The following is a 10,851-nucleotide window of genomic DNA, read 5'->3' as shown; positions in this document are numbered from 1 at the left end:
AACTCCGAACTTGCTTGACCGATTCAGGTGGAGTCCAATTAAGGACGGCTTGAACTCGCTCAGGGTTAACAGCAATACCTTTACCAGAGATTACATGACCCAGATAGGTCACTTCTGACAACCAAAATTCACATTTAGAGAATTTGGCATAAAGACGATGCTCTCGAAGTTTCTCCAACACTAGCCTTAGGTGTTCGGCATGTTCTTCCTCGTTCTTGGAGTAGATGAGTATATCATCGAGGTAAACCACGACGAATTTATCCAAATACTCCATGAAGATTGAGTTCATTAACCGAGAAAAGGTGGCTGGAGCGTTGGTTAACCCAAAGGACATGACGGTGTACTAGTATTGGCCATAACGAGTAACAAAGGCCGTTTTAGGAATGTCCCCGTTTCTGATTTTGATTTGATGGTAGCCCAACCTCAAATCCATCTTGGAGAAGACTGAGGATCCAGCGAGCTGATCATACAGGTCGTTGATCCTGGGGAGCGGATATTTGTTCTTGATTGTGAGCAAATTGATAGGTCGATAATCTACAACCATCCGGTCCGTACCATCCTTCTTCTTGACGAAGAGGACGGGGCAAGCCCACGGAGATGAACTAGGTCGGATGAAACCCTTTTTCAAGGACTCATCGAGTTGTTTCTTAAGCTCGGCTAGTTCTAGTGGTGCCATCTTATAGGGTCTTCTAGCAATCGGGACAGATCCTGGAATGAGGTCTATTACAAACTCAACATCCCTGTCCGGTGGAACACCTGGCAATTCCTCTGGGAAGACATCCGGGAAGTCACGGACTACCGGGACGTCCTCAAGGTCTGGCAAAGGGCTGGCGTTAAGAGAATATAACTGTCGCTTGGCTATCCGGGTCAAGGCATTGACTATCTTCCCCGAAGGATGGGTGAGTTGAACAGTCCTAGAGAAGCAGTCAATTTTGGCATGATGGGCTGACATCCAGTCCATACCCAACATGATATTAATATCTGAAAATTTGAGAGCTATCAAAGATGCGAGAAAAACAAGTCTGTCGACTTGGATTTCATTTCCATAACTTACCCTGGAGGTTTGCCATCTAGAACCAGGAGTAGAAATTTCCATAGTGGATGGCATGTCACAGAATGCGGTATTATGCAAACGAGCATAATTTTTGGATATAAATGAATGAGAGGCTCCTGTATCGAAAAGAACAGATGCCGGGTGGCAATTAACAAGAAGCGTACCGAGAACGACGTTGGGATCCTCTTGAGCTTCTTCGGCAGAGATACAGTTGACGTGGCCACGTGCAGCGGTGGCCGGCTTGGCGTGGAACACTTTCCCTGTCGGCTTGCCACGGCCAACAGCTTTAGCAGATTGGTTGGGGTTGGTTTGGGAACACTCACGCATATAGTGGCCAGATTCCCCACACTTAAAGCAAGTCACGGAACTGGTACGTGGAGGAGCACTGTTGGTTGGACCACCATAGGGCTTGGCTGGTGCAGACTGTTGAACGGGGCGAGGCGCCTGGAAGGATGGCCTCGATGTGAACCTGGGTGGCAGGGCAGTGTTGGGCACCCACACGCGGCGCTTCTGAGGACCAGCACCGGATGAGGAGCCCATGTCACGGCCATGCTTGCGTGTTGCGTCATAATCAGACTGACCAGTCTCAGCACTGATGGCCTTGTTGACAAGCTTCTGAAAAGATGTGCACTCATGCAGACAGAGGTCGCGGCGAAGCTCAGGACTAAGTCCCTTACGGAACCTTGCTTGCTTCTTGGCATCAGTAGAAACTTCCTCAGTTGCATATCATGCAAGGTTACCGAACTCCCTGCTGTAAGCATCCACAGAGAGTCGGCCCTGAGTGAAACTGCAAAATTCCTCACGTTTACGATCCATGAGACCCTCCGGAATGTGATGTTCACGGAAAGCCTCGCTAAATTCAGCCCAAGTAGTGACATGGCCCACTGGGCGCATAGCTCCATAATTCTCCCACCATAGACTGGAGGGGCCTTCAAGATGATATGCGGCAAAGGTGACCTTGTCAGCCTCGGCTACTAGCGCGGAGCGCAGTTTGTGAGAAATACTGCGAAGCCAGTCATCAGCATCGAGAGGCTCGACGGAGTGGTGGAACGTGGGTGGATGTAACTTGATGAAATCACTGAGTGACACCACGTTAGTCCTCTGATGGTGTGCTGTGTTCTGTTCAATACGCTCCAACAAACGGTTGGTCTCCCGCTTGTTTCTTTCGGCTTCCATCATAACTTCGGCTAGGGAAGGAGGGTGAGGCAGATTTGCATCCCTGGCTTCACTGCCTTCGGCCTGCTCTTGGGAAGCAGGGTTGCTGCGCGTGTTGACCATCCTAGGTAAACAAGACAATGATTTAGTCAGAATGATAAGATTCCGACATAGGATACAGAATGTAAGGAATAACTCGGAATGCAAGATGATCATCCGTATGACATGGTAGATACAGAAACTGCTTCTTTATTCCATCGTCATACACACCATACAAGGTTTAGTACAAGACCAAACAAGGTACTATTATGGTGATAAGAGGATTACATCTCATCGGAGGCATCCCAAACTCCTATACATTATTTTTCTACACCTCCGGAAGGCGGTACAACTAGGTCATATCCCACGAGTCACGCGGGACGATAGAAGACACAGCTAGTACGAACTAGTGACACTACCACTAACTCAGACCGATCCGTAGTAGTCCTCGTAGAAGTCACCTCCATAGCCTGGAAGCTCAACATGATCATCCGGGAATAGACGATCTCGCGGAGCTTGTGGACCATAGGGGCTAGGATGAGGTCTTGGACCAACAGACGGTGGCCTGCGGGGACCGCGAGGTGGGGTGATGCCTCCTACATCATGCCATCCCATCACGACTGGCAGAGCAGATCTCACAGGATAGAGATCGCGCATATTCGAATATCCAGCTTGCACCGCCGGTGCAAACCGAGTCAACGTGGCCCAATGGTCAGCACGTGTATTGAAGAGCTCTAGCCTCAAGGCCCAATTTTCACGGTCCTTATCCTCGAGCATCTCAGCAGTGGTGCGAGTCCGTGAATCCTCCTGAGTGGGGTCAGCATAGATAGCCTGGAGATACCCCTGTGCTCCCGGAAGTGATCCTGGCATATACCGGAAATCAGAGTCCCGAAATAGGCCAGACCTGACCCGCATGATGGTCATCATAGAGTAGGCGGCGTCCTGCACAGCCATCTCAATAGTAACCCCGAGTCCATAGGAGCACTGAAGGGGCTCGGTGGATCCAGGATAAGATGGAAATATCCTGACAGTGCAGAGACACTGGCTTTGATTAAAGTCTCGAAATTGCTCTTCGACCGTGTACTCAGGATACCAACGGTATCCAGCCTCAGTCATCACCCTGACCAACATGGCGGTATGGCCGGGTACATCTAGGCATGGAGTCAGGCAAACCACTTGATTGAGGTCGCGAGTGGCCATCTGAAAGCACAATCATAATGCAAAGGCATTAGAATTTCTAGCAAAATTTCGGCAGCATAACAGCTGTAAATGCTCAAAAGGAGTTTGAGACATTTAACAAAGGATTTCATACACACTCAACAACATCATATCAAGTTCTGAGTCCATCCTAGCAACATAATGTGGTAGTAGAACTGAACTAGGCTTGTATCCATCAAACCTATAAGGTACTACTGATTAGTAACACGTGATCCTGATAGAGAGAAAAGATCCTAATTCCTTATCCCCCCGGTGGAAGAATAGACTGACTCAGATCAGAATGTCATAAGATAAAGGAGTAAAAGAGCCTTACGTTCCACCCACAAACAATTCCCCTACATATAACTAAAGAATTTCTAGACTCAACATCGACCAGTTTGGCTTGGAGAACCTACAGGCAGTCCGGCTCTGATGCCAACGCTGTCGGGACCCCGACTCGATGTCACATCGATCTAGCCTGTAACACCTCATATCACTTTGCGGCCTCACGCACGGTATCCCCACGGGTGTCGCCTTACCTTTGCCCGGGACCGTTTGCGCCTTTTGGCTCACGTATATGATAGTGTCGCTAGCATCCATATGATAAGGAGCCCGGGCTGACATGACTAGTTGTAAACCCAAAGTGGCACAGACTTACAGGGACAGGCATCCATGAACCAGCTTCGAACGTGTTGGTCATCAGCAAGTGGGTCCGGGCTGTAGCACTGGGCTAGCAGGACTCCAATAAACCGGGCTGTAGCGGGCTAACAGGACTCCGGTACTCAATGCGTGACATTTCCCCGAAGGGACAGACACCGGAACGAAGAAGGACACATGCCGGCCAGCCTAAGTGTTCCAGAGCAGTAGCAAGCTACCATGGCTCAGCGGTAACACTAGGAGACATTTCCCGGTAAGAGAGGCTACTAAAGATAAACAACTAGATAGTCAGATCCCACACATACCAAGCATTTCAATAACATACACACAGTATGCTCGATATGTGCAAATACAACATGGCATCACAACATGACTCTACGACACAAATACTTTATTTAAGGCTCAGAGAGCCATACATAACATACATATAGATACGGGTCACACGACCCAGCATTCATGTCATACAGTCATACAAACCAGCAGCGGAAGTAGCTTGTCTGGGTACAGACAACTAGTAAAATAAAAGAGGCTTGGAAAGCCTAGCAATACTACGTGGTCCTTCACAAGCTCAGGATCACCACCTGGGCCTTAGCCTACTCATTGATGTCAACGTCTACGTAGAACCCATCAGAAGGGGTTGCAGCGTCTTCTGTAAAAAAATAGATTATAGCAACATGAGTACAAAGGTACTCAGCAAGACTTACATCAGATCCTACATACATGCATATTATCAAGAAGGGTTGGTGGAGTTGTTGCAGCAAGCCAGCTTTGACTCTTGGCTAGGCTAACCTATGAGACTCCAACTTGAAATGGTTTTGCGCACACGAGTCCACTACTCACCACTTCAATACACTACCGAGGATCCACCTCCGTCTTCCTACGGAAGAGCCATCCTCGGCACTCACACTTATCTTGAGGCTTTTAGTAGTTTCCATTTACTAGTCTATGAACTGTATAGGCAACCAAGTAGTCCTTTACCGCGGACGCGGCTATTCGAATAGATCATGATAACCCTGCAGGGGTGTACTTCTTCATACACGCTCTCACCACTTACCGTCGTTTACACGACATGTACTCGGCAACCTTCAAGCGGAAGCCCAACGTGGGTGTCGGCCACGACCTACCTAATCACCTAAGCCTCCAGTCCAGGTTTATCGCCTATCCAGGTTCCATCCGTAGGGAGTCCGGCCAAAGTTTCCCATACGGCCCCGAACGATGTGAACAGGGTACCCGAGATACCTAACGGCTATTCGATACACCCGGCCACGTACCTACCGCATCACAGCCCACCCCTACGGTCAGCGCTGTCCACGGCCTCCAGTAGGCTACAAACACCAGAAACTACTTGCAACTCCTGGACGGAGAACTAAGGTGAATAAGAATCCGAGAGGGTCCATTGGTTTCGGGCCCAATGCATGGTAGTAGCTGAATCTTAAATCACACATACAGATCTCAGTGCTTAAGGTCGGCTTCAATGAAACAACCCACCATGTACTCCTACATGGCCTCTCATCGATACCTTTACCAAATCGTGTTCACCACACCACTCCTATTACCGACATAATCATTTCACTCTAGTCCATCACCCAGATGAACCAGACCTGACACGACTCTAAGCATAGCAGGCATAGCAAGGTAGGAGCAACACATACATATGGCTCAATCAACTCCTACACATGCTAGTGGGTTTCATCTAGTTACTGTGGCAATGACAGGTCATGCAGAGGAAATGGGTTCAACTACCGCAGCACACAACAGTTTGAAACGCGTTGTCTTAATGCAGTGAAAGAGAGCAGGGGCGAGAACATGGGATTGTATCGATATGATCAAATGGTAGGTTGCTTGCCTGATGGTTCGACGCACTGATACGGTTCTTCGTTAGGGTAATCACGGTACTCCTCGGAGGCAGAACCTGTCGCAAAGGACACCGATACACAACCATCACCAAACAATGTGCAACAATATGATGCATGCATGAAACATGGCAATATGAGTGTGTTGGGCTAATGCAACTAAAACCAGAAGGGTTTGAACTAATTTGAACCAAAGATTCAAATTTCAAACTCATACATGGCCCTTTAAAGTGTTATATCTTGTTCTGCGTTAAACATCAAGTTAATTTGTTTAATCATGCATGAAAGTAGTACAGATGGCTAGATTGGATTTTTCTGATCATTTTTCATATATAATTTGTCTGATTTGGAGTTACAGATTAAAAGTTATGAATTTTTTAAGTTTAAACTATATTCTGGAATTTCCTATATTAGATTAAATCCAGAAAATCAATTATTGCGTCAGCCTGACGTCAGTGTGACATCAGCAGGTCAACAGGACACGGTCCGGGTCAAACCTGACAGTGGGTCCGGCGTGTCAGTGTGATTAGTTTAGTTAAAGTTTAATTAAAACTAAACCTGTTTAATTAACAGGGCTGGGCCCCACCTGTCATTGACTCAGGGGAGTCAACCAGGGCCCACCCGTGGTCAAACCCGGGTCGGCTGCACCGGCGTTTAGCCGCCGGCGAGCCCGACGCGGCGGCGGAAGTGGTTTTTGCCGTTCCGGCAACCAAACGAGCCGCGGAGGCCACCGGAGAGGAGCTGAGGTCGAGCCGCAGCTCTTGGTGGAGTCCGTTGGGGTCGGGGTGGCCGGAGTTGGCGCCGGCGGTGACTTTGGCGGCCACCGGAGTTCGGCCGAAGACGAACTTGACGCTAGAGGGGTCGGTGAGGCGCGGGGAGTAGCTAGCTAGGTGCTACGTGACGCGGTGAGCATGATGGACACCGTTGAGTGGCCGGAGGGTGACCAGGAGCACGTCGGTGACGAGCTCCACGGCGGTGGGTGCGGTTGAGCTCCGGGAGGTCGCTACACGGCTCGGGAGCGAGAAAAGAAGGGGGGGGAAGATGGCTAAGCTCACAGTGAGTGCGATGAAGCCCTTGGTGCGGTCGGGGATGGACCGGAGCGACGACGGCGTTGAAGGGGATCTCCGGCGACGGCGGACTCGGGCGAGGTCGGTGCAGTAAAAGAGAGCAGGGCCGAGAACATGGGATTGTATCGATATGATCAAATGGTAGGTTGCTTGCCTGATGGTTCGACGCACTGATACGGTTCTTCGTTAGGGTAATCACGGTACTCTTCGGAGGCAGAACCAGTCGCAAAGGACACCGATACACAACCATCACCAAACAATGTGCAACAATATGATGCATGCATGAAACATGGCAATATGAGTGTGTTGGGCTAATGCAACTAAAACCAGAAGCGTTTGAACTAATTTGAACCGAAGATTCAAATTTCAAACTCATACATGGCCCTTTAAAGTGTTATATCTTGTTCTGTGTTAAACAACAAGTTAATTTGTTTAATCATGCAAGAAAATAGTACAGATGGCTAGATTGGATTTTTTGATCATTTTTCATATATAATTTGTCTGATTTGGAGTTACAGATTAAAAGTTATGAATTTTTTAAGTTTAAACTATATTCTGGAATTTCCTATATTAGATTAAATCCAGAAAATCAATTATTGCGTCAGCCTGACGTCAGTGTGACATCAGCAGGTCAACAGGACACGGTCCGGGTCAAACCTGACAGTGGGTCCCGCGTGTCAGTGTGATTAGTTTAGTTAAAGTTTAATTAAAACTAAACCTGTTTAATTAACAGGGCTGGGCCCCACCTGTCATTGACTTAGGGGAGTCAACCAGGGCCCACCCGTGGTCAAACCCGGGTCGGCTGCACCGGCGTTTAGCCGCCGGCGAGCCCGACGCGGCGGCGGAAGTGGTTTTTGCCGTTCCGGCAACCAAACGAGCCGCGGAGGCCACCGGAGAGGAGCTGAGGTCGAGCCGCAGCTCTTGGTGGAGTCCGTTGGGGTCGGGGTGGCCGGAGTTGGCGCCGGCGGTGACTTTGGCGGCCACCGGAGTTCGGCCGAAGACGAACTTGATGCTAGAGGGGTCGGTGAGGCGCGGGGAGTAGCTAGCTAGGTGCTACGTGACGCGGTGAGCATGATGGACACCGTGGAGTGGCCGGAGGGTGACCAGGAGCACGTCGGCGACGAGCTCCACGGCGGTGGGTGCGGTTGAGCTCCGGGAGGTCGCTACACGGCTCGGGAGCGAGAAAAGAAGGGGGGGGAAGATGGCTAAGCTCACAGTGAGTGCGACGAAGCCCTTGGTGCGGCCGGGGATGGACCGGAGCGACGACGGCGTTGAAGGGGATCTCCGGCGACAGCGGACTCGGGCGAGGTCGGTGCAGTAAAAGAGAGCAGGGCCGAGAACATGGGATTGTATCGATATGATCAAATGGTAGGTTGCTTGCCTGATGGTTCGACGCACTGATACGGTTCTTCGTTAGGGTAATCACGGTACTCTTCGGAGGCAGAACCTGTCGCAAAGGACACCGATACACAACCATCACCAAACAATGTGCAACAATATGATGCATGCATGAAACATGGCAATATGAGTGTGTTGGGCTAATGCAACTAAAACCAGAAGCGTTTGAACTAATTTGAACCAAAGATTCAAATTTCAAACTCATACATGGCCCTTTAAAGTGTTATATCTTGTTCTGTGTTAAACAACAAGTTAATTTGTTTAATCATGCAAGAAAATAGTACAGATGGCTAGATTGGATTTTTTGATCATTTTTCATATATAATTTGTCTGATTTGGAGTTACAGATTAAAAGTTATGAATTTTTTAAGTTTAAACTATATTCTGGAATTTCCTATATTAGATTAAATCCAGAAAATCAATTATTGCTTCAGCCTGACGTCAGTGTGACATCAGCAGGTCAACGGGACACGGTCCGGGTCAAACCTGACAGTGGGTCCGGCGTGTCAGTGTGATTAGTTTAGTTAAAGTTTAATTAAAACTAAACCTGTTTAATTAACAGGGCTGGGCCCCACCTGTCATTGACTCAGGGGAGTCAACCAGGGCCCACCCGTGGTCAAACCCGGGTCGGCTGCACCGGCGTTTAGCCGCCGGCGAGCCCGACGCGGCGGCGGAAGTGGTTTTTGCCGTTCCGGCAACCAAACGAGCCGCGGAGGCCATCGGAGAGGAGCTGAGGTCGAGCCGCAGCTCTTGGTGGAGTCCGTTGGGGTCGGGGTGGCCGGAGTTGGCGCCAGCGATGACTTTGGCGGCCACCGGAGTTCGGCCGAAGACGAACTTGACGCTAGAGGGGTCGGTGAGGCGCGGGGAGTAGCTAGCTAGGTGCTACGTGACGCGGTGAGCATGATGGACACCGTGGAGTGGCCGGAGGGTGACCAGGAGCACGTCGGCGACGAGCTCCACGGCGGTGGGTGCGGTTGAGCTCCGGGAGGTCGCTACACGGCTCGGGAGCGAGAAAAGAAGGGGGGAGATGGCTAAGCTCACAGTGAGTGCGACGAAGCCCTTGGTGCGGCCGGGGACGGACCGGAGCGACGACGGCGTTGAAGGGGATCTCCGGCGACGGCGGACTCGGGCGAGGTCGGTGCAGTAAAAGAGAGCAGGGGCGAGAACATGGGATTGTATCGATATGATCAAATGGTAGGTTGGTTGCCTGATGGTTCGACGCACTGATACGGTTCTTCGTTAGGGTAATCACGGTACTCCTCGGAGGCAGAACCTGTCGCAAAGGACACCGATACACAACCATCACCAAACAATGTGCAACAATATGATGCATGCATGAAACATGGCAATATGAGTGTGTTGGGCTAATGCAACTAAAACCAGAAGCGTTTGAACTAATTTGAACCAAAGATTCAAATTTCAAACTCATACATGGCCCTTTAAAGTGTTATATCTTGTTCTGCGTTAAACATCAAGTTAATTTGTTTAATCATGCAAGAAAATAGTACAGATGGCTAGATTGGATTTTTTTGATCATTTTTCATATATAATTTGTCTGATTTGGAGTTACAGATTAAAACTTATGAATTTTTTAAGTTTAAACTATATTCTGGAATTTCCTATATTAGATTAAATCCAGAAAATCAATTATTGCGTCAGCCTGACGTCAGTGTGACATCAACAGGTCAACGGGACACGGTCCGGGTCAAACCTGACAGTGGGTCCCGCGTGTCAGTGTGATTAGTTTAGTTAAAGTTTAATTAAAACTAAACCTGTTTAATTAACAGGGCTGGGCCCCACCTGTCATTGACTCAGGGGAGTCAACCAGGGCCCACCCGTGGTCAAACCCGGGTCGGCTGCACCGGCGTTTAGCCGCCGGCGAGCCCGACGCGGCGGCGGAAGTGGTTTTTGCCGTTCCGGCAACCAAACGAGCCACGGAGGCCACCGGAGAGGAGCTGAGGTCGAGCCGCAGCTCTTGGTGGAGTCCATTGGGGTCGGGGTGGCCGGAGTTGGCGCCGGCGATGACTTTGGCGGCCGCCGGAGTTCGGCCGAAGACGAACTTGACGCTAGAGGGTTCGGTGAGGCGCGGGGAGTAGCTAGCTAGGTGCTACGTGACGCGGTGAGCATGATGGACACCGTGGAGTGGCCGGAGGGTGACCGGGAGCACGTCGGCGACGAGCTCCACGGCGGTGGGTGCGGTTGAGCTCCGGGAGGTCGCTACATGGCTCGGGAGCGAGAAAAGAAGGGGGGGGGGAAGATGGCTAAGCTCACAGTGAGTGCGACGAAGCCCTTGGTGCGGCCGGGGACGGACCGGAGCGACGACGGCGTTGAAGGGGATCTCCGGCGACGGCGGACTCGGGCGAGGTCGGTGCGGTGGACTCGGGCGTTGCGAGCGCTCGGGGCTCGGCTTGCTCGATGAAGTGGACAGCGG

The sequence above is a fragment of the Triticum dicoccoides genome, chromosome 6A, assembly GCF_002162155.2.
Source record: "Triticum dicoccoides isolate Atlit2015 ecotype Zavitan chromosome 6A, WEW_v2.0, whole genome shotgun sequence".
Lineage (NCBI taxonomy): Eukaryota > Viridiplantae > Streptophyta > Magnoliopsida > Poales > Poaceae > Triticum > Triticum dicoccoides.
The sequence above is the reverse complement of the archived record's forward strand: the minus strand, read 5'-3'. Positions refer to the sequence as shown.